The following is a 24,347-nucleotide window of genomic DNA, read 5'->3' on the forward strand; positions in this document are numbered from 1 at the left end:
ATATTTGCAAGTATTTGAACCCCAGGCAAACTTGAAGGACAGAGAAGAACCCCAGTTAGCCCATTTGTAGTCTAGTTTGAAGGTAGAAACTAAGTTGGGAAAGATAAAAATTGCCAAGAGATGCTATATTTTTATCCGTACGTTCAAGGTAGTATGAATACTGCATTTTCTTATGTCAGGTAGTGTCATTTATCCTCTGAGAAACCATCCCACAAATGAGGGAAGTGAGAATGGGCGTTGACTTGCCCAAGTCCCTCCCCTAGTACCTGACAGTTTGGAGTTTTAGTTCTGGCTCCAAGACTCACGACACCTCACTGCCATGGGCCACCTAGCAATTGAGGTCATTTTGTGTTGAAATCCGTTCTCCATCTCTGCAATTCCCTTTCCTTGGATAAAGCCCATATAAACATGTGCCAAATCCTGCTCTGTGACAAACCTGGTAAGTTTCCAAACTTTGAGACAAGTCACCTTTTCTGAGCTTCCTCATTTATGAAATGGAAATGACAACTTCACAGGTTGATCGCTGGTTTAGACGAGCATCTGAAAGTACTTGTGAACGACACACAAACATCAAGTATGCAAGTACACAGCGGCTCAGCTTGGATTCGTGTCCCGCCCTCAGCTGACGAGAGAGCTCTGTAAAGTATCTCAGAGAAATACCAGTTGCTCCCCAGGATCCCCTCTGGTCACAGCCTAGACGTCACCCTGTTGCGCCTGTGCGCTTTCGGCCGCTAGAGGCCAACCCAGTGTCACAGGCAGCTGCCTGGAAACCCGCACCTCCCTGAGAGCTGAGACCGGCTGTTCTCTAGACCCAGAAGGCGCCCTTCACAGTAGGCGGGGCCGGACAAGGAGCGGCCTGGCAGACACGGGCGCGTTAAAGCACGCATTTAGACTCAGAGTCCCCTGCCATATTCCTGCACCCTCCAGGGCTAGAGAGGTTCGCTAATCTGCCCCGGGTGTCCCAGCTAGAAAGAAGAATTAGAACTGCAACTTAGGCTTCCTGCTTCCCCATTAGACCAACCTCATCCTAGCAGACATCTGGTGTTTCTGCATCCTTTTCACTCCCTCGCATCCAGCACCTTCTGGCAACCCTTCCTCTAATAAGCCTTCAGAAACTCTGGGAACAGCAACGCATCACCCAGACTCCTCTGGCCACCCCAGCCGCCACCTCTACTACCATCTGGTGGTCCTATAACGCCGTCTCTCCCCTGATGGAAAAGTGGCACCCAGTCTGAAGTACTGGTTAAATATGCTATTCCTTCGGGATAAATGTTATTTGAACAAGGGACCCAGGGAAACTTTTTAAAAATACATTTCTGAGGCAGGTGTCCATCTTTCGCTCAGACCAGCCGTATGCCACACCTCTAGATAAACGTTTAGGACTGCCTTCTCTTCTCTCAATTATCCCTGGCTCTTATCCCCAAAGCTTGGGATGGAGGGAGTGCTGGAGGTTACACAGAGAACTTAGTAGGCCGCTAAAAAAAATGACCAACTTGGTTCTAAGCTCCGAAGCTCAGGCTTTGAGCAGTTTCCTGCCCTGCTCCAGCCAAATTCAACAGCAGTACATGTTGTTGCCTGCTTTGGACCAGTTAGTAAGGATACAGATAAGAACGTTAATGATAGTAGCAAACATTCAGTGTTCATTTTCCTCTGTGCCAGTCATCGTTCTAACTGCTTTACATGCATTAACTTCTTTATTCCTCACAAAAACTCTGTGAGGTAGGTACTCCCCACTCCTTCCATGATTGCTATGCTCCACATTCAACTCAACATATTTAAAAACCAGACCTGTGCTCTCCTATGCTACCCGCCATATCTGTTCCCCCTTCCATGTTTCCTGCCTGATTTGTTCACTCTCCTCGTAATTGGGACAGGTACTCTTTGTTTCTTCCCTCTTCCTAAAGCTCCGTGTCCTCCCCAGCTTCCCATGCTAACTCCTCTGCCGTGATTATCAGAGCTGTCCCCTTTTCTCCATCCCCTCTCACTTTTAGTTCAGGTTCTCCATCACCTGGATTTGGGGCTTCTGCTCTTGCCCCCATAAACCCACAGGGGCTTGAGTGCTCATTTAAAAACTGTCTTATCACATCACTTTCCTGCATGAAAATTTCCAATGATTTCTCTTCTCAGTGTCAGTACTCTTTAGCCAGACTCCCAGGACAACACACCTGCAAAGTTGGGGTTATTGGCTTGTTGCAGTGAGGGAGAGAGCAGCATATCATGGGGAACTTTGGGGCACCTCAATAAGGAAAGGCTAGCGGGGATTCATTATAGGCTCTGGACTTGGGTTAGTTTGGGGAAGGATTCAGTGAAGTATAGTTTTGCTCTGAATTGGGTGCTGTCAGAAAGCAGGGACAATTCTACATTTTTATCTAAGAGATGCTCTTTGTTTTCTACGTGGAAATACCACACATTGGTTGCTGTCAGAGTTGGTTGTACACTTGTTGTCTGTGTTCAGCAGTTAAAACAAAATCCAGACCCCTTTCCACACATACTCTTGCTGCTCATGAGCGAGAAAACATGCAGCCCCGATGTGCAGTGTTGCTCCGACGTGTGCAGCTCGATTGCAGCCGCGTTGCAAGCTAGGAAGATACGGCGGGTAGCATAGGAGAGCACAGGTCTGGTTTTTAAATATGTTGAGTCGAATGTGGAGCATAGCAATCATGGAAGAAGGAGTGGGGAGATGAGTACCGAGGAATGAAGCTGGATAGGAAGGACAGGGGCCTTGAACATCAGGCTAAGGAATTTAGATTCATTCCACAGGAGATGAGGAAGCATTCAAGGTTTTATATTAGTGAACTTCTTATTAAAGTCAGCGTAAACAACACCAAGACCAGAAGAAAGGGAAGATAAGGAAAAATCACCAGGGGTCAGGTCAGTTCTTCTGCCTTAGTTTTAGAGGGAACTGCAAGGGTCCCCTTGTCCAAATTCAAATATGGACCCCACTGTGATTCTGACGGTCACCAGAGCTTTAGTTGTCCTAAGGCATCTCAGGAAATCGCCCTACCCTCCACCTCCCGAATTGGGCAAATTTGCATCTCCCAGGAACGTTTTCATTATAGTCAGGTTGGATTTAGCAACAAAAATATACAGAAAGGGCCAAAATTTGGTTCTAAGCTTTCCAGAAGTCAAAATAAGGACACAGACCTCTTTATTTTATGTGACCTGCGGTGTCCATCAGATAGCAACAACTCAGTTGTCCAGGAGACGACGTCGTGTGCTGTCCAAGGAACGACTCCCGGACAGTAGCCAGTGGTCTCCATTCTGTCAGTGGCTGGGATAGGACTGTAGCAGCCTCTCTACGGTTTCCCAGAGTCCTAAAAGGGACTTGGATGCTGGATGGTTGCACCATGCTGCCACCTCCCCTTCACCCATTCCTTTATTTATTTTTGTCTACTTGCTTAGAATATTTTGAGACAGTGAAAACTTCAATTTTGTGTTTGTATTTATTCAAGCACTTATAATGGGCAAAATGGGGCTTCAAACTGGTTTATTAATGAAATAATACATTTAATAATTTAAGAGGAGCAGGTAACCTAAAAGGATTTGATAGATGGCTCGGATTACCTGGGACCCCAACAAGAGCACTTCTGGTTTTCTTTCATTCAGCAAACTTGTAGAGTACTCACTAGGTGTTCTCCCTGATGCTGAGCTCTGGAAGAAACTACAGTGAGCACACTATCCCTCCCCCCATCCAAAGAGCTCATAGGCAATTTGGGTCAAGAACTCATGCCAAGTGACAAGCTCACAGTGACACGCTGCTAAAGAGGTTGAGAGGGGTTAGAGAGAATTCTTCCTGGGAGATTGAAGGAGTGTGTGAGGTAGGGGGAGAAGAGGCAAGCAGAAATGTATTGTCAGGGGAAAATCGAGAATCTGTTGAAAGAATCCTCCCAGGCCAGCAGAACTGAATACATTTGAAAATGTGCTTGCCGGAGCCTTGCCAGACCCTTCCCACTTACCATGTGTGCCCCTCATTCACTTTCTCATCATGTTTTGTTGGAAGCACTATGACATTTCCACAATGAGTAATTTCTATGTTGTGGGTGTCTGACCCACTCAACTGTGAGTCTCGATGATACATCTCTGTGTATCCAGTGCACCGCTGCTCACCTCCGCACATCTACCAACAGAATTATCTGCACATTGTGGGGTGCCTGGATGGCTCAGTTGGTTAAGCATCTGCCTTCAGCTCAGGTCATGATCCTGGGGTCCTGGGATCGAGCTCCACGTTGGGCTTGCTGCTCAGTGGGGAGTCTGCTTCTCCCTCTACTCCTCCCCTTCCACCCCCTCATGCTGTCTCTCAAATAAATAAAATCTTAAAAAAACAAAAACAAAAACTGAATTGTCTGCTCATTGTGAGAGCTGAGGGTGACATGCCAGGCACTGTACTAAGGGATTTCCTTGCATAATCTTGTTTAATCCTTGTAACAATTTATGACATCAGTCTCATGATTATCTCCATCTTGTAGATGAGATTAGTTCTCAGAGAGGTGAGACGATTTGCCCCTGTAGACAAGCAGGTGTGCTGGGACTAGGGCGTGAGCTCAGGTCTGTCTGATTTGGTTCTGGGATCCCACTCTTAAAGCGGTGGCAAATCAGATCTCATAGATTTAAATTTAAATTTAGAAAATTAGTTAAATTTTAAAAATCTGGGCTGTTCCAAATGCTTTGTGTCTATTAGCTCATTTAGTCTTCTCAAGTGATGAAGGAATTTAACATGCTACCTCCATTTTATGGAGGACCAAACTGAGGCGCAAGGAATTATCTGAGGCTGGTATTTGACTCGGACCAAAGCCATAGATTTACTGCTATGCTCGGCTGCAGTTTCTTGCTTCTCTGAGCCTCAGCTTCCTCTCTGGTAAAATAGGGATATTCCCAATGCCTAACAAAAACCATTTTTCAAAGAATTAAATGAAACGATGTTGGGACGCTTGGTGGCTCATTCGGTTAGGTGTCTGACTCTTGATCTCAGCTCAGGTCTTGGTCTAAGGGTTATGAGTTTGAGCCCCACTCTGGGCTCCACTCTGGGCATGGAGCTTACAAATCAATCAATCAGTCAATCAATCAATTGATCAATCAATAAACCAACGTTTGCAAAGGACAAAGTCTAAAACTCAGTAGGTACCAGGCATCAGTATTGGTAGTACTGGATGCATGTGACTTTGGGCAAGTCACTTAAGCTCTCTGAACCCCAGTCTCCTCATATGAGAATTACTTAGGGTTTGTGAAGATATAGTGAGATGCTTTTAGAAAGGTACTTCTCACATAGAGAAAGTCTCTATAAATGGTAATGATCACAAGTCCAGAGAAGGCACATGAGAGGCAAGAGTAAGTCAGTCCTTTGCTGACTGTCAGCTCCAATGTGCATACATCGACCAGCAGGAGAGCGCCAGTGTTTCTTGGATTTCAAATGCCTCTTCCTCTCGGGATTTGAAGTTTGTACCAACACCGTCTCATCAGTATCCAGATATCTTCCCATCTGTAGCTTGAGCAGTTGAAATACCCAGAAGTAAAACCCAAGTTAGGAAAGTGGGGTCTCGTCAACCCTGAGGTCATGCTTCGTGACTTCCAGAACCTGGAGTCTCTCCGTGTGCCTTCAGAATTGGCTCTAACAATTCACACCCCAAGGGGTCATTTGAACCAGGTTCTGCATGCCCTGTGGTTCTAAGGTTTAGGGTTTAATGGGACATCCTCAATTTGCTCTTGTAACAACCAGAGACCCACTCTGGGGTTAAATTGTGATGAAGCCTGTGTTTCCAGAACATTACAAAACTGAACTGGCTCCCCAAGAGATTGCCATCTTGGGTTAGGGAATGGCAATTCAGTCTGGCATACCCGAGCTAAACAGCACCTCCAAAGGGAAGGCTCTCTGATAGAGGTGTTTGGGAGTGAGGCAGATTCCGAGTACACATGTAAGTTTTCCAAAGCTTAGCTTCATGGAATGTCCATCCAAAACAGTGGCCCTGTTGATTCCTTCCTACAAAGACCGTCAGAAATACACCTCTATTTGAACAAAGTTGGGCTTATTGGCTCCTTACGAAAAGGGAGTCAGAGCAACCTGGAACCCGCAGTGGAGAGGGTGGGGCTTCTCAGCAAGAGGGTGTCAGGGCACACGACCCACAGGACTTGCGTGTTCTGTGATTTGGAGGAGGGTCTGAGCAAACATGTTTAGTTCTACAATGGTGGCTTCCCAAAGGGCAGCCAATTCTATGTTTGGGTATCTGACTTTTTAACGAGGTGGTAGAAGGAAGAGAATAGGCTAAAGCCTTCATGAGTAATGATGCTGCAGTCCTGTTTGGTTATTTTTAAGTTTGGACAGAATTCTTGTCACTATCTATGCTTGCAGACTGAGCTGGGCTCTGCAGTCACTTGGGTGGCCTGGTAGACCCTCTGCTCCTCTGTCAGGATGCCTCCTGTCGCCCCCCTTTCCTGCAGCAACTGCAGCCAGAGCTTATGCCCAGAGCAAGAGCCACCACAGCCACAATGGTGCCCATGCAGGTGCCAGCAATGGCCCACCTTCTGGGCCCCCAGCCAGCCTGGCTCAAGAGCTGGGCCGGCAGCGACGGGTCATGGATGCTGGCCTGTTACCAGTCCTGCAGCCTCACCGATTGCTGACCACTGGACTCGACGAGGACAGAGAGCCTGTGGGCGCGGCTGCTGTGAAGCAAGGGGGGCCTGGTTAAGAAATGGGGGCATCCAGTCAGCTGTCTGCGGCTGGTCCGAGACTGGCCCAGCCCTGGTGTTAGCCGAACCCTGCGGGGCACTTCGTGGGGTGGTCTGTGGGGCTGTCCTGATAGAACATCTCCCTCAGGGGCCCAGGGCTCTCTGGTCCTTCGCAAGGCCCACCACAGGGTGTTCCACCTGGCAGCTGAAGACACCCTCAAAGGGGATGGCCTCGGCTGCACCCAGCTCTGAGTCACGGCTGACACACACCTTACGGTGCGCCCGTGGGTGGAAGGAGGAGGGGACCTGGGCCCCCTGAGCGGGCTTGGGTTGTGGACTGTAGGGGCCTGCGAAGAGGACGCCGGAAGCGGCAGCCAGGGAGGCCTGTGAGGCGCACCCCACACCGGGCTGGGCCGCTCGCCGCGGGGCTGGGGGAGAGCAGGGCCGTGCGGGCCTGTCTTGGGCTCTCGGGCGGGGGCTGGCGGGGCAGGAGGCGTTGCGGGAGAGCGGGGGCGGGGGTGCGTCCTTCCCGCACGCCGCCTCGCCCTCGTGGACGTCGCCCTCCAGGCGTCCGTGGGTGCTGCGACCGCCCACGCGCGAGCCGCGTTTCCGGCGGCCTGGGGGTTGAAGGCGGGCGCCGCGCGCCTCGGGCTGCCCGGGAGCGCGGGGACGGCGCAGCGGTGGCGGATGGCGCGGCGCGTGGAGGCCGCCCACGTGTGGCGCGGCGGGCGCCGGGAGCTCGGGCCGCGCCTGGGCCGGAGCAGCGCGGGTGCGGCCGGTCAGCTTCTGCGGGTGACGCCTGCCGGGACCGCGTGGGGAAGCGCAGCGGAGGCGGCGCACGTGACGTCGCTCTTCCCGCCGGCTGCTCGCGGCCCTCGCCTCGCCGGGTCCTCGCGGGTGAGTACGCGCGCGCAACCTCGGCACGGCGTCTCTGCCGGGGCTCGGCGTCTCTGCCGGGGCTCGGCCTCGCGGCCGGCCTGGTCTCCTGCGCTCGCAGGGTGCGCGGATGCTGCCGAAAGGCGGGCTGCACGTCTGGGGTGCAGGGCCCGGGGCCTTCCCCGAGTCGGTGCTGTGGCGGCCCTGCACGCTGGCCGGCTGGGACTCCAGGCTGTGTATGTCGACGTCGGGGCAGCACCGAGGGGAGTGATTGCGCTGCGCGGGGGGCCAGGAACTGGGCTGCTGAAGAGCAGGCTGCCCGAGGGCCCTCTCTGTTGAATCTCTGTGAAGAAAATCACATCTCCTCTATTGAGCACCTAGTATTTTAGTCTCTCACTGGCTTCTGGCCACAGGAAGCAGGTAGGGCCCTGCTATTGCTGTTGCCCTGAATGAGGAAGTGGCCCAGCGGCACAGCCTGGAAAACTGGGTCTTTCCCCTCTTGACCAGGCAGCTTGTGTGTGAGGTACTGTGGCTGGGAGGTCACATTTACTGCAGGCTGATTTCCTTATAGGCCTTCGGTGGATATTCCAGAAAGGAGCCTCTTGCTGGCTGGGGCAGGCTCAAAGTAGCTCTAAGGTGTCTGTGTCAATGCGCCAGAGCCCGAGTGCATGGGCTGAGCTTCTGAAGGGGGCTTAGCACACCCATAACTAGTCCAGGGTCCAAGAACTGTCATCCTCCTTTCCTGGCTTGGAGCTCTCCAGGGGTACCCTGTTCGTGAGATCAGCAGCTCCTCTAAATGTAACTCTGGGCAAGATGCTGTATAATCATATTTTGAATCTCTCACCAGTTGTCTTTTACATTTTAGGAATCTGAGGCCCAGAGAAGTGAGGTGAAGTACCAGGGTCACAGTTAGGTACAGGGTGGAGCCAACATTTGAATCTAGGTTCGCTGAGTGCCAAAGCACAATTTCCATCCACTGATTTGTGCCTGTCCTTCCTAAGCAGTGTCAGCGTCTGGATTTGGGATCACTTAACCCAGTGGGATCATTCCCAGGTAGACCTGGTTTCTGAAGCGTGCTTGGAGCAGGTCTTCTCCCCACCATGTGTGGGAGAGGGGGCACCATCCAGAGGAATAGGTGCTGGCCTTGATGTCCTGATATGAGTTGGAATCTGGGCCTTAGCAATTTCATCAGCTGAGCCCTCCCACATTGTGGCTTTCTTCCCAGAGTCCCACTTCTCTCATCTGTTATACATTGAGAACAATACAAACCTCTTCAGGCTTGAGCTGTTCGTGTAAAATGCCCAGCAGAGTGCCTGGCACAAAATAAGTTGTCCATTTAGTAAAGTGGGTTAAGTAACTTGTTCAGGGTTTGGATTTGCACCCAGGTTGGTCTGAATCCAAAGCTACATGTGGTTCCTTCCAATCTTTCTTTTTGCATTCGTTTATTAAAAAATGTAATTGGTTTCTCATAAGGTAATTTGGGGTGGATTATTTGCTAGAGAGAAGGCTGTTCTCTGTGGAGACAGTAAAACCTTTTTCCCCTGCTGGTGCATCTTCCTATGACAAGGACAGTAATCATGCTGCTTCCCTACATCCTGCTCAGTCCCTTGGGCTTGTGGCTTAAGAACAAACACCTCATGTCACTGTAAATCCAAAGGAGTCTGGAAATTCATCGTGTTTGGTGACAGCTCTTTCCCGGGACCCGGGGCAGGTTTGGGCATTTTATAGCAGTGGACACGGGAGAAGATAAATGTGCTTTGGCTGAGCACTGGCTAAGCATTTGCTGGTGTGTATCAGATGTAAGCAGGAGGAGGGCAAGGAACATTCTGAAGATGTTTGGTTACCAGCCCTGGGTAGCATTGCTGAGGCCTGGGGACCAGGGGGTCAGGTGGTGCCCAGCACTCACATTCCCTGATTGTTCAGAGGCAGCATAAGGAACCTACAGGCAGGACAGCCTTGAATTAGGTGCCGAGGCTCTGTGACCTCAGATAAGTGTGACTTCCTGCAAAAGAGGAACAAATAGGACTTTCTTCACTATTAGTTTGAAAAAAATTACAACAAATGCTTGCTTTGGAAAATTAAAAGAGTAAAGAGGTTAAATAATGTGAAAAAGACCTCCTTCAGCCCGTTCCTCTCTCCAGAGATTGCCGCGTGAACAGATGGGTGTATCTCTGTTCACACGTGTGAAAGGCACATATACACACACTGTTTTCTTTTACAAAAATGGTACAAGGCCATACACACTTTCATTTTACCCACAGAGAAATTGATTCCCAGAGAAAGTGATGTGCACAAGGTCACACAAAAGAGATCGTAGCAGAACTGGATCTGAGTCCCTGCCTCCTCACTCCATGTCCCAGGCTCAGTCCACGCCCCAGCCTGCCTCACGGCCTCCGGGTCATCCTTATTCCAGTTGAGCTCTCCAGCAGACACACATACAATTACTCTTGCGGATAAGCAGAGGAAGTAGTCCAAATATTTAATACCGCGGATGTTGTAGTCCCAGCCAATCAGAATCCGCACTGGCTGGAAACGGCCTTGAGGTTACTGGCTAAATATTGGCCCTGCGCGTGTGTGTGTGTGGGGGGGTCTCATTTCATACCTTACCTGTCTCTCAATGCATAGTTGGGAGGGGAATACAGGGAAGGCGGGAGAGAGGAAGGGCGCAAGGAAGGACGATCCAAAATGGTCTTAAATAAAACGACAGAGAAAGAAAGAAAATGCTTTCATCAGAATCACAACATTATTAACTATAGCATTATCTACCATTTTTTAAAATAAGGACAGAGACAAGGGAAACAAAAGCAAAAATGAACTATTGAGACTTCATCAAGATAAAAAACTTTTGGGATGCCTGGTTAGCTCAGTCAGTTAAGCATCTGCCTTCGACTCAGGTCAGGTACCCAGAGTGCCAGGATCAAGTCCCACATTGGACTCCCTGCTCAACGGGAAGTCTGCTTCTCCCTCTGCCCCTCACCCTGCTCTCATGCTCTGTCTCACTCTCTCTCTCTCTCAAATAAATAAATAAAATCTTTTAAAAAAAAACAAACTTTTGCACAGCAGAGGAGACAGTCGATAAAACCAAAGACAACCCACAGAATGGGAGAAGATATTCACAAATGACATATCTGATAATGGGCTAGTATCCAAAATCTATAAAGAACTTATCACCCCAGTCACCCCAAAAACAAATAACCCAGTCAAGAAATGGGCAGAAAACATGAACAGACATTTCTGCAAAGAAGACATACAAATGTCCAAAAGACATGTGAAAAAATGTTCCACGTCACTCGACATCAGGGAAATATAAATCAAAACCACAATGAGATAGCACCTCACACCAGTCAGAATGGCTAAAATTAACAAGACAGGAAACAACAAATGTTGGCAAGGATGCAGAGAAAGGGGAACCCTCTTACACTCTTCTTGGGAATGCAAGCTGGTGCAGCCACTCTGGAAAACAGTATGGAGGTTCCTCAAAAAGTTACAAATAGAGCTACCCTGTGACCCAGCAATTGCACTACTAGGTATTTACCCCAAAGATACAAATGTAGTGAAAAGAAGGGACACCTGCGCCCCAATGTTTATATCAGCAATGTTCACAATAGCCAAAACATGGAAAGAGCCCGGATGTCCACGGACAGATGAATGGATAAAGAAGATGTGGTATATTTATATACAATGGAATATTACTCAGCCATCAAAAAATGAAATCTTACCATTTGCAGCGACAGGGATGGAACTAGAGGGTATTATGCTAAATGAAATAACTCAGAGAAACACAACTGTCATATGGTTTCACTCATATGTGGAATTTAAGAAACAAAACAGAGGGTCATAGGGGAAGGGAGGGGAAAAAAAATAAGACGAAATCAGAGAGAGAGACAAACCATAAGAGACTCTTAACTGTAGGAAATAAACTGAAGGTTGCTGGAGGGGCGGTGGTGGTGGGATGGGGTAACTAGGTGATGGGCATTAAGGAGGGCACATGATGTGATGGGCACTGGGTGTTATATGCAACTGATGAATCACTGAACTCTACTCCTGAAACTAATAATATGCTATATGTTAATTAATTGAATTGAAATAAAATAAAATTTAAAAAATAAAGGTGAGGGAAATTGTTCTGCTTGAGAGAGGGGAAGAGGCAACAATGAAAAATGAAATAAATAGGAAGAGTTTGGCTGACCTGGATTTGGGATGCAGCTTTGCACTCAGTGGCTCTGTAACCTTGGACAACAGACTTAATCTCCTTGAACTTCCTTTCTGTAAATGTCTGTGAACGTGAAGGGGGAGGAGAGGAACAAAGAGGAATTGAACCAAGATTATACCAGTTAAGACTGAGGGGTCTGGGAGACTTTTAGTCTGGTGGGCTTTTATGTACTTCAAGTCAGGGCTGGTCCAGGGAGCCTAAATTCCAAATGGGGGTCTTAAGGCCTTTCTCATCCTGAGTTCAAGCTGATGGGGATTCTGGATTACACCTGTAAATAAGTGTCATTCTTTAAAGTCATATGGTTTATCTGGTAGAGGCTTGGATAACTGTTGAGAGGATCTGGTGGTATAGTCACAGGGGCAGGTATAAGGGGAAAACGTGAAGGATGGGGTGGCTTTCAGCCTCCTTGGTTTATGGGGCAGGCTCTTGACTGAGTTATTACCCTCATGAGCATAGTTTCTGCCTGCTTTAAAAGCCATGAGTGACCATAAAATACAAGGCTCGTGGGACGGGGAATTTACTCTGGAAGCCAGGCACGCTCCTCACCGCATCAGCTTTACTGACCAGCAGAGGGCAGTGCAGACAACGCCATCACGGCAGGTGGTCATGCGATGGAGCGACGTCTTCAAATTTTTTATCCCAGTTGTGGTAAAACAAAAACAAAACACCCACATAACAAAAAATTTACATTGTAACCATTTCTAATTGTATAGTTCATTAGTGTTAAGTCTATTCACATTGTTGTGGAAACCACTTCCAGAACCTTTTCACCTTATAGAACAGAGGCTGCACACCCCTCAAACCACCACTCCCCATTCTCTCCTCTCCTGGCAGACCACCACACAGCTTCCTGTTTCTGGGAATCTGACTGCTCTAGGTACCTCGGATAAGTGGAATCACCCAGTGCTTGTCTTTATTTGACCGGGTCATTTCACTTAGGATAATATCGTCAAGGTTCACCTGTGCTGTGTGGCGTGTCGGGCTTTCCTTCCTCTTTGGAATGGTTTGTTTTTGCCTTTTGCACAATATGCAGATGCCACAAATGTCCTCTTCCTTGATTTGAACCCTTCCTGGTATGTCATGTATCTGGAAGCGGGGGCGTCCGTGTCCCCCTTCAAGTCCTTGTGCCAGCCATGTACACGTTTTCACTGGAGAGCCTGGTGCTCCGTGTGTGGGGTTGGCGGAAGGAGGGGGAAGCCTGGTGCTCCATGTATGGGGTTGACTGGAGGAGGGGGAAGGAGCAGGACACCAGTACATTCACTCAGTGGGCTGTCCCTGCAAAGGGCTTCTTGGTTGTGTGTATAAGACAAGACATTGTGCATACTCCCCTTCAGCTCGGGGTTTCCATGTTTGGGGATCCATTTGAAAAAAATGATTCAAAGAAAGACACATTCACATTCAGTACATTTAGAGTGTCATCAGTGGGGGTGCACAGGGCACAGCTCCCTGCAAGAGGGAGTCTGCTGTGAAGCCTCCAGCTGCTACCAATTTGGCGTCTGCTCCACATTTGGGCCAAGTGTACACTCTTCTAGGGGATGGGAAGAGACATCTCTTAGCAAGTGGGCTTTAAGCTAAACCCTGAAGGACAATAGAACTTACTCAGACAAAGAATGGATAGAAGAGTGTTTAGCGGAAAAGTTATTTGTAGGCCAGCCTAATCACAGAATTTCACCCCTCCACCTTGGTTGCCAAGATCTGTGCTCCCACTGGACCCATCTTGTTCCCACAAATGGCCCCAGACATGCCCTCAGCTTGAATCTGCAAATGCTGCTTCTACTTAATGATGCGTGGCCAGCGAGGGAGCTCTTAAAAAGCCCCTGGATGTTTAAAGATTTATTTGAGAGAGAGGGAGCAGCGGTGGAGGCAGAGGGGGAATCTCAAACAGACTCCCTGAGCGCAGAGTCTGACATGAGGCTGGATCCCACGACCCCGGGATCATGACCCAAGCCAAAATCAAGAGTCAGACACTCAATGGACTGAGCCACCCGGGTGCCCCAATCCCCTGGATGTTTAAAATAGACTTGCTAAGTGTCGGTGTAGTGATCAAGGTCATGTGTCATCTCCCAGATGGGTTAGAAAAAGAAACAGAAATAGAATGGACTTTGGAACACTGGGGGAATCTATGCAAACACAAGATGTGTTCTTTTTAGCTCTGGCATAAATATCATAGAGAAATGAGCCCAGGTTCCAATAAAAGAACAGTCACTCCTACCTGCTCTGGTGGGCAGAGGATGACTGTTTTACCTAGGCCACCTGTCCACCAGCACCTGAAGCTCACACGAGTCCCTCTGGTTTACACGGAAGCTTGTACCATAAACTTGCAGCAGCCCAAATAATAGGGAGTCAGACATGGGGAGCATCCCATGCCTGTGAATAAATCTTGAAATAAATTCATACACAGCCTGCCAGGGTTGGAGTCTGTGCCCAGCATGTTCACCACTGGAGACCCTTTCCAGGTGGGCGAGGCTATCAAACTGCCTTGGGAGTGCGGCTTCTGGTATGTTGGCCCCAGTACATGCTCAGAGACAGACGTGCTTTGGGGCTGAGATAGAAAGCCGATTCCATGAGGTTCCCTATCGCAGGCAGGCTGGGAGCATGTCACTCCCCCCTGAGTCCCCCTCCTAGTCAGTGGCGTTGTAGTCTGTCAGCCTGGGCCTGAAATCCGGCCACTGGACAAGCGCTGGGCAGCCTGAGTTGTTAGCGAAAGAGTTGCAAGCATCTCCTTCCCAACTGATCGTATGTGCTACGGGCAGGGGGTAGGGGAGTGTGAGCTTCCGGAAGGGGGGTTCTTTGATAACACATCTTGAAGTAGGCTGGGAACTTTGGTGTAAGATGCCTGTTTTCAGACACAGCAGGGGTGCAAGGAGGAGCCTCTCCCTCCCCCCCCACCTTTCTCCCTTGTTTGAAACCATTTTTTATAATGTGAATGGCTCTCTGTTTACACTTCCTTATACTCATATTCTGCCAACCATTCTAGAGAACAACCGCAAACAGAGCTAAAAAGGAACAACCAAGAGAACACAAGAGAGTATGCCAAGTTAGGGCAGGCATAAAACTAGTAATTGTAAAGTAGAGAAAAATAAATTAAATCGATGATATTAAAACAAAAGTTGTAAGCATCCAAAAATAGGAAGAGAGAAAATTTTTCATGAGAGCAAAATTTTTTTAAAGACATTTACTTATTTGTTTCAGAGAGAGAGAGAGAACGAGTGAGAGAGTGAAAGCCCAGCAGGAGGGGCAGAGGGCGAGAGAGAGAGTCCCAAGCAGATTCTGTGCTGAGTGTGGAGCCCAGTGCAGGGCTGGATCTCATGGCCCTGAGATCACGACCTGAGCAGAACCCAAGAGTCAGCTGATTAACCGACTGTACCAGCCAGGTGCCCCATGAGGGCAAAATTTAAATCAAATTCATCAATAATAAGATTGAAAAAAGGGAAATCAAGAAAATACTGTTGATTCATGGCAATAAGTAGCCCCAAATGTCTCAGTAGTTATACGTGAGGTACTGTCTGAGCTCTTCACGGGGCCTCACACACCCCTCACAAGAACTCTGAGAGACGACAAGCAGTTATTCCTACTGGAAGGATAATGACCTGGAGGCCGGATGGATCAGGTCTGTTTCGGGTTCAGCTAAGCTAGTGAGTGGCGAAGACGGGTTTCCAACCCAGGGCGTCTGATTCTAAAACCTACACTCAAAATTGGATAAAAAGCTTCAGCTGTTTTTATTCACATTACTTTTTTTTAAAAAGATTTTATTTATTTATTTAACAGAGAGTGGCTGCGAGAGAGGGAACACAAGCAGGGGGAGTGGGAGAGGGAGAAGCAGGCTTCCCCCTGAGCAGGGAGCCCTATGCGGAGCTCGATCCCAGAATGCTGGGATCATGACCTGAACCGAAGGCAGACGCCCAATGGCTGAGCCACCCAGGCACCCCTCACATTACTTTTGACATCAACTGAGAGTGTTTTCCTTTTCCTCCCGATACCAGCTACGTGGTATCTTTTCCATCATCACTTCTCTAACCCTCCAATGCCAGCTGGATGCCCAACAATTCAGTTCAATTCTGGCGCTACTGGTGGTGAGCACAGACCCACAGGTTAGGGGCTCAGTTCCACAGGACAGTCAGATGTCGGTCATAAGTCGGGGGCACCTGTACTTCTGACAGATTGGCTCTAAGTCAGAGGATCCCATGACCCCCTCCTCAGCCTCCGCTGAGAGTCTCCTCTGTTACCGCTGACTACAATTTATTCTTTTTCTCTATCCAGCCATCTGTCCTCCAGCCACATTTTCAGTCCACCCTATACCGTCTTGTGCTTAGGGCTGCTTCAGAGAGGCTCACAGTACCACTGTTCCCTGTCACAGGCATGGGGACATTCTGCAGGGTGCAGCTCAGCCTTCGTGTGATGTGGTTGGCCCCATCCAGTTCTAGAGTCTGGAAGTGGGCAAAGGTGACATTAGGAGGCAAGACTCTGGGCCCGGTACTCAGGCCTAGTACCCACCATCCACAGTTCACCTGTCTGGTCCACCAGGCTCCAGAACACAGGGGTCCCCTTGGGCCCCAGCAGGCAGAAGGTGGAGAGGGTCCATAATCAATACTCGATGAGTCTCTGGCTCCTCTCATTGCCACCAAAATGCCAGAATTTATTCACCAAGGCAGTGCGGGTCACATCCAGGGAGGGGAGTTGAAACATCTCTTGGTTTGTATTGGGAACAAGAGGAAAAAACAGCCCATAATATCACCCGTCCTGTGAAGTATTATATTTGCTTCCCCCCAGATTGTCCTCAGAGGCAACTAGGGACATGTATTCAGGGTCTACGCTCTGCAGCCAGACTGCCTGGGCTCATAATCTGACTACTTGTGCCGTGTTGAGCAGATGACTCCATCTCTCTTCTCCTCTGCTTCCTCATCTTAGAGACAGTCATACCTCTTTTATGGAACCATTGGGAAGCGGAAATGAGCCGATGGATATAGGTGCTTAGAAGTTAGTAAGCATCCCACAGAAATGAGCTGCAGCAAGCCTCCAAGCTAGATAGGACAGGGGTTCTTGCCCTCATTTCACACAGAAGGAAAAAATTCCAGAAACAATTAAATAAGTGCCCCAAAGCACATGCCAGCAAGCCGTGAAGCACGTGCCTGCAAAGCCGTCAAGCATGTGCCATCAAGCCATCAAGCATGTGCCAGCAAGCCGTCAAGCATGTGCCATCAAGCCATCAAGCACATGCCAGCAAGCCGTCAAGCACATGCCTGCAAGCCGTCAAGCACGTGCCAGCAAAAGCCATCAAGCACGTGCCTGCAAAGCTGTCAAGCACGTGCCAGCAAGCCGTCAAGCACATGCCTGCAAGCCATCAAGCCAGAGCTCTGTATGTTGGTGTCAGAGGCTCCTTGGCCACTGTGGGAGAGCTGAAGTCCAGGGAGAGACCGTGGTGTGGAGTGCGGGCAGCCCCCGTCTTACAGAACGCTGAAGTCTGAAGGCTGCTGCAGGGGTGTACAAGGGCTTCAGGAGGTGTCCTGGGAAGAGCCCACAATGGGGAAGCAGGAGATGTAGACATGAGCCCCAGTTGTGCCCTTAACCATCCACAACCATCAGGTGACCCGAACAAGCTGTTTCATCAGCTGGACCTGTCTTCCATCAGGAAAATGGGGATAATGTCTCCTATCCTGTCTGTCTCTCAGTATAGACAAATGGATCCAGTGGGATTCTAGGAGTAGAGGTGCTTTCTAGGTGGTAGTGGGCTACAATGTGGATCAAGCTCTTCCATGCGTATTAACACACAGAGGGCCAGGGGACTGGGCGTCTCCAGATCAAATCTTGACATCAGTTCTTAATTCTGTTCAGCGGTGGACTGGACATCAATGGGGGAAACATATAATTTGTTTAGATTCTCTTTATTGGAAATCTTTTGTTCTGTGAAGTGAATTCATTAAACACACGTTTATTACCACTTTCTGTGTACCAGGCGCCATTCCAGCTGCTGAGGATTTATCAGTGAGTAAGACAGAGAACGTATCTGCTCTTGTGGGGTTTGTAATACTCTTGGGGCCGGGGGGGGTGGATTCAAACATCAAATAAGTAAGTACAGTAGCTAATTTCAAATAATTATAAGTCATATGAAGAAAATTAAACGGCCCTATGTGGACAATAACTGGGAGGTGACTTTAGGTGGGGTGGTTTAGCCAGGACTCTCTGATGAGGTGGGATGTGAGCAGTCCTGATCGACAAAGGAAGTCACGCGTGCAGAGATTAGGTGGGGTCGGGGGTAAAGGTACTCCAGGCAGAGGCGAGAGCTGATCCCAAGGGCCTGAGCTTGTGATGGTCAGGTAGCAGGAGGAGGGCTGGTGCTGTTGGGGGCAGCAAGCGAGAGATGAGGTGAGGTCTGAAAAGGTAGGTGGATGCTGGCTCTTACGGGGCTGTTAAGGAGTTTAGCATTATTGTAAGGTGAGGGGGAAGTACCAGAGTCTTTTAAGCAGGGGAGGGACATGGCTTAATTTTCATTTTTAAAAAGACGATTTCTCTGGCTGCTTTGCAGAAAATGGGTTGGAGGGAGGCCAGGGTGAAAGCTGGAAGAGGATTTGGGAGGTCTAGTGGACGGAAAGGTGTGTCCACTCAAAAGATATGCCCACCTGGAACCTGAAAATGCATGAAATCATCCTGGATTTTCTAGTGGGTCTTAAATCCAGTGACAAGTGTCCAATGACAGACAGAAGACACACAAGGAGAAGGGCAGAGTCAGAGACCAGAGCAATGAAGCCACAAGCTGAGGTTATGCCTAGAGCCACCAGAAGCTGGAAGAAGCAATGACAGATTGTCTCCTAGAGGCTTTGAAGGGAACATGGCATTGCTGATCCTTTGACTTCAGACTTCTGGCCTCCAGAATTGTGAAAGAATAAATCTCTGTTGTTTTAAGTCACTCTAGTTTGTATCGATTTTTTGGTGGCAGTCCTAGAGAACTAATATGCAGGCTACATCGTAGTGAGAGATAGGGTAGTGCAGAGCAGCTGCTGTCCAACTTACATGCACTTGGGTTTGCCACCACTGGCGCTAAGTTCTTTGCAGCCAGCAGGGAAGGAACCAGCTTCTTTCCTATCTCAGAGATCATACAGAGAATGCATTGTGGTTGCTTGCCCTTGCCTCATTTAACAGCTGCAACTTCTATCACCTCATCCAGGTGGGACTGTGAACCTACTTAGGGAAAATGAGAAACCATAGGAGATGAAACTGTTTATTTCAGTGTCAGAGAAAAGCTGCCCAGGAGCTGGAAAGCTTGTGGGTTTAACATCAAACCATGTGTTTGGTCATGACGTGGCCTCTATAGGGTAAATGGCTTAATCACTCCCACATTTTTAAAATTTAAAGTTGGGATGACATTACAATTCATGAACATATCACAGTATAGTTGTGACTATCAAAGGGCACAAGATATAAACATAATAATCAAACTTTATCGAACAATTCTACAGTGGACTCTTTGTTCCTTACTATCCTGATTTTCCCTCTTGAACTGAGTCTGAGCTTGACCACAAAACTTGCTTTGGCCAGTGAAACAATACTGAACATTTCTCAGTGAGAAGCTTTAAAAATGACTGCACGAAGTCTTGCTTTCTCTTTCTGCTCTTGAGAGCTCTGTGACTTCGATATGCTGCCCATCTACTTTCTTCAGCACAGTCACCAGCCAGCCCAAATCAAGCTAGCATCACCGGCCAGACGTGCGATTAGGACTAACCCGGTCCTCCCAGCTCAGAGATACCCCAAGTTGGCTGCAGCCACGTGGGTGAATCTAGAAGAGACCAGCGGAAGAATTACCCAGCCGAGCCCAGTACAAACTGCTGACCCACAAAATTGAGAGCTAAAAATTAATGTTGTTTTAAGGTACTATGGGGGCATGGTTTGAAAACCTAACTGATAAAACCAGGCATAGTGCTAAGCACTTCTCATTCAAGATCTCATTTAATCTTTAAGTAGTTCTATATTTGGGGTACTACTATCATCCTCATTTTTATACATCTTTTAAAAAAGCCTGATCTGTAGAGAGATTATTTCTTGCCCTAGATCACACAGCTAGTAACAGTCCCAGCAGAGTCACAATCTTAGGTAGTTTGACTCCAGAGAGCATATTCTAAACCATTCAATTCCTCCTTTATAAATGTGACAGAATGATAAAACAGAAATGAGACAGAGGGGAAGCTCTACTCTCCTACTTAGCTCTCTGTTAGATCCTGGAGAATAAATCACGAGTCTTAGCTATTAAGAAATTATATTGCTCATGATTTCCTGTGAAAACCCCAACATGGCAGTTTTCAAGTTTTGGTTCAGTGGAAGTAGTGGCAGCTGAGATAAAGATTGGACAAACAGTCTTGGAGTAAAGATATATGGGATATAGGGGTGCTGTTGAAAATGAAAAGTGACCCTGTGGTTGTAGACACAGGAGATCCCAACAGCCAGCACACATCCAGTCCCTGTACTTCAAATCTACAAATGTTTCCAGTTGATGACTTCTGTGAGCCTAGGAATTCCTGGCATTTCTTGGAGTGGCTTGGATAAGTTTTGGTGTAGGGATCAAGGTTATCTGTCATCTCCTGTTTGGGTTGGGAAAAGTAAAATCAACCAAAATTTTGTACTTAGTGATTGCCATACTACTTTTCAGGATTTCATTATACTATGATATTTTTAAATATTAAACTACTAGTATTTTCTGTTGGTATATTGAATTTATTTAGGAATTATTTACATCGTAGGGTCAAGGACTCCCTTATTTAATTAATAATGAAAAATGTTTGAACAAAACTATTCCTAACTCAGCTATTGTTTTAAAATTTCAAACTAAACAGAAATGACCCATTTGGAATTATATTTCTATGTCTCCCTAAACCTTAGTGAGAAGCTTGAGAAGTGACCATGCATTGCCTTTTCTTTCTACTCTTGAGAACCCTGTGACTTCTACATTGCTCAATCTACTTCCATCAGCAGTTAACAAAGAGCCAGCCCAAACAAAGCTAGCATCAGCAGCCAGACTTGGGGTTGTCACCAACCCAATCCAGCCAGCTCATGGAAAATGATAATTGACAAGCACAATCTTTGGCCGAAAGAACAAATCTTGCTTTAGTGCAAAGATTTTAAAAACATGTAGCCTTAAAAACATGTCTTTATTAAAACTGACACAGATAATAGGATTACAATGTCCATCTCTAAATGATCTAACCAGAAAAAGACGATGAACTAGATATGCTTTCTTCTTTAAAAAAATCATACCATTGTTAAACATACTATAATTTCATGAAACTTACATACTCATTCAAATATATCAAAACTGATAAGGTATTATTTGAGGAATAGAGGAAAAAATTACTTCAAGCAGTACAAAATCAGAAAGCTATTTTCCCCTATGATATCTGGAAAGAATAAAACAAAAATACATTTCCTATTCAGCAAGGATACTGAAACTTTATTTTTAAAAGTGATGTCACCAAAGTGGCAGTGTAGGAGACCCCAGCCTCTGTCCCACCACAAGGATCAACAATTAGACATCTACCCATGAACAAAAATAGCTCTGGGAGAGCTCTGGAGTCCACTTGGGGAACTTCAGCAACACAGTGGAAAAAAACCTCAAGACTAATTGCACAAAAAGAGGAGGAAGATAGCTTCATTTTGGCTGCATTATCCCATCCCCCAGGCTGGCATCGCTCAATGCCAAGAAGGAACTCCCTAGCTTTCTCTCCCCCTGATCAGAAAAGAAACAACAGGATGAGTGACCAGCTTCCCCAGACTTTTGGAGCACTATATGAAAATCCCGCTTCTGTTTCATCCCACCCATACTGGCAAAACCAAGATATTTAGAGATGGCTAGGAACAGGAAAGAAATGCAGGGGCTACTAGTAGCAGCCACGTAGTGGGAGTGATCCATGGTTCAACATGATCTGCTCTGCAGACAGACCAGCAGCTTTTCCACTAAAGAAACCAGTGACCACCACAGCCACTGTGGACCTTCTGCAGATTTCACCATCTTTCGCTCCGTAGGTATTCATATTCTCTGATGCCAGCCACCTGAACTCCTCCTCACTCCCTCCTCCACTGGCCACTGCTGGAGCCAGGGAACTTTACCATTAGTCATCCCAGGGCTCTGTGGCTGCATGAGTGTAACACATCAGCCTAGACCACTGCAGCTGACACCCATCACCCAGCACTTGCACAATTGTCGCTGGCTTCCACTGCCATTTGAATGCTGAGACAGAGACTGAAGCCTTGAGAGAGCACACCAATAATCAGGTTCCCTATCGGTGCTTGTGTGCCTAGATCAGGTTGTTTTCTGTCACTGGCCTGCACTACTGCACTCACCTGCAGCTGGCTCCTCCAGCTGTGCACCTGCATGCCCCCAGTCTGACCCCCTCACCAACCTCCACTGCTGTGCACCTGTGGCAAGACTCAGCAGCCATGGTAGTGCATGCCAACAGCCAGGGCCGCCACTGCTGCCAGCGCACCTGCATTTGACCTGCCCTGACCCCCACCACTACGTATGTATTTGTAACTGTTCCCAGCCACAACATAGGCACCTGCAGTTAGCCCCCACAGCTGTGTGTGTACACAGCACTGGGTCCAGCAACTATGGGCCTGAACCTGGGCCTGAAGATACCACAGAGGACCTCAGCAGCCTTGCAGCCACTGTGGCCCATTCCTGCCCCCCACCCCCGTTTTCACCAAGGATGTTTTGGACCCCAGTGGCCTGAGTCAAAGAGACATCCCCCTCCATGGACCTGATACCACCACATGCTCCTGTACTTGGTGCCCTGCACCACTAGACCTGGGGTCCTGGCATACTCAGCATGCCCCACTCACAGGTGAAAGTCTTTCTTACCAAAATCATGGAAGAGGTGACTGCTTCTTCATATGTGAAGACACACAAGGCTACAGGGATCATAAAAAATCAGGGAAACATGGTACCACTGAAAGAACACAGTAAACCTCTAGTAACTGGCTCCAAAGAAATGGAGATCCAGGGACTTCCTGACAATTCAAAATAATTTATCAAAAGATGCTCAGAGAACCAAAAGAGAACACAGATAAACAATTTAACAATATCAGGACAGTACAAGAACAAAATAAGAAGTTCAACAAAGACAGAAAACATATAAAAGAACTAAACAGAAATCGGATCTGAAGAATACAATGGCTGCCTTGAAGGATTTGATAGGGACCTTCTGTGGCGGACTAAATCAGGTAGAAGAGTAAGTGAGCTCAAAGTCAGGTCAGTTGAAACTAATCAAAAGAACACAAATTCAAAAGAATGAAAAAAGAGTGAAGGAAGCCTGCACCATCTATGGGATACTACTAAAAGAACGAATTTGTGAATTTTTGGAGTTCTAGAGTAGAAGAGAGGGAAAAGTGCAAAAAGCAATTTAAAGAAATAATGGCAAGAATTCCCCAAATCTGAGGAGAAATTTGGATACCCAAGTTTATGAAGTTCATAGGTCGCCTAACAAAATGAACTTAAAGAGAACTGCTCTAAGGAACATTATAATAAAACTGTCAAAAGGCAAAGAGAGAATTTTAAAAGAAACAAGAGAAAACCAGTTTGTAACCTATAAGGGAGCCTCTGTAAGGCTACCAGCAGATTTCTCAACAGAGAACTTGCAGACCAGAGAGAATGGAATGATATATTCAAAATGCTGAAAGAAACTGCCAACCAAAAATACTTTACACCCAGAAAGTTGTTTTTTAAAAATGATGGCAAAATAAAGACTTTCCCAACAAACAAAAGCTGAGGGAGTTCATCACCCCTAGACCTGCCTTAAAAAGAAATGCTGAAAGGCAGGGCACCTGGTCAGTCAGTAGAGCATGGGACTCTTGATCTCGGGGTTGTGAGTTTAAGCCCCACGTTGGGTGTAGAGATTACTTAAAAATAAAATATTAAAAAAAAACACCGAAAGATCTTTAAACTGAGATGAAAAGATGCTAATTAGTAACATGAAAACATGAAAAAATACAACACATTGGTAAAGGTAATCGTATATGTAGTCAGATTCAGAACATTCTAATACTATAATATGGTAGTGATTAAGCACTTGACTCTAAATATAAAGGTTAAAGGACAGAAATATTACAAATATGTATAAGTACAATAATTTGTTAATGGATACCTGATATAAAAATGTAAATTGTGACAACAAAAACAGAAAAGGAGCTAAAAGGAGTTTTTGTAGGTGATCAAAGTTAAATTGTTATCAGAGTAAAACAGACCATTATATCTATGTTTTACGTAAGCCCCATGGCAACAAAAAGCAGAAACCTACAGTAGATTTACAAAAGTAAGAGAAGGGAATCAAAGCTTGCCACTACAGAAAATCATCAATTTACAGAGGAAGGCAGCAAGAGAGGATGAAAGGAACAAGGGAATTACAAAGAGCAGAACAGAGTGAGATGGCATTAGTAAATTCCTATCTGCTGATAATTATTCCAAATGTAAATGGATTGATTCTCCAATTAAAAGACATAGAGTGGCTGGATGGATAAAAAACCAAGACCAATTATATATTGCCTACAAGAGACTCACCTCAGGCTTAAGGAAACACATATACTCAAAGTGAAGGGATGAAAAAGATGTGCAAAGGGA

The 24,347-nt window shown here is 47.1% G+C and overlaps 1 pseudogene; it reads right to left on the minus strand.

Moving 5' to 3' along the window:
• Positions 1 to 16,069: 16,069 nt before the first annotated feature.
• LOC148107872 (glycine N-acyltransferase-like) lies at positions 16,070 to 22,108 on the minus strand (annotated as a pseudogene).
• Positions 22,109 to 24,347: the final 2,239 nt, after the last annotated feature.

This window comes from Ursus americanus, chromosome 24 (genome assembly GCF_024610735.1).
Source record: "Ursus americanus isolate L20-20 chromosome 24, mUrsAme1.1.p, whole genome shotgun sequence".
Taxonomy (NCBI): Eukaryota; Metazoa; Chordata; class Mammalia; order Carnivora; family Ursidae; genus Ursus; species Ursus americanus.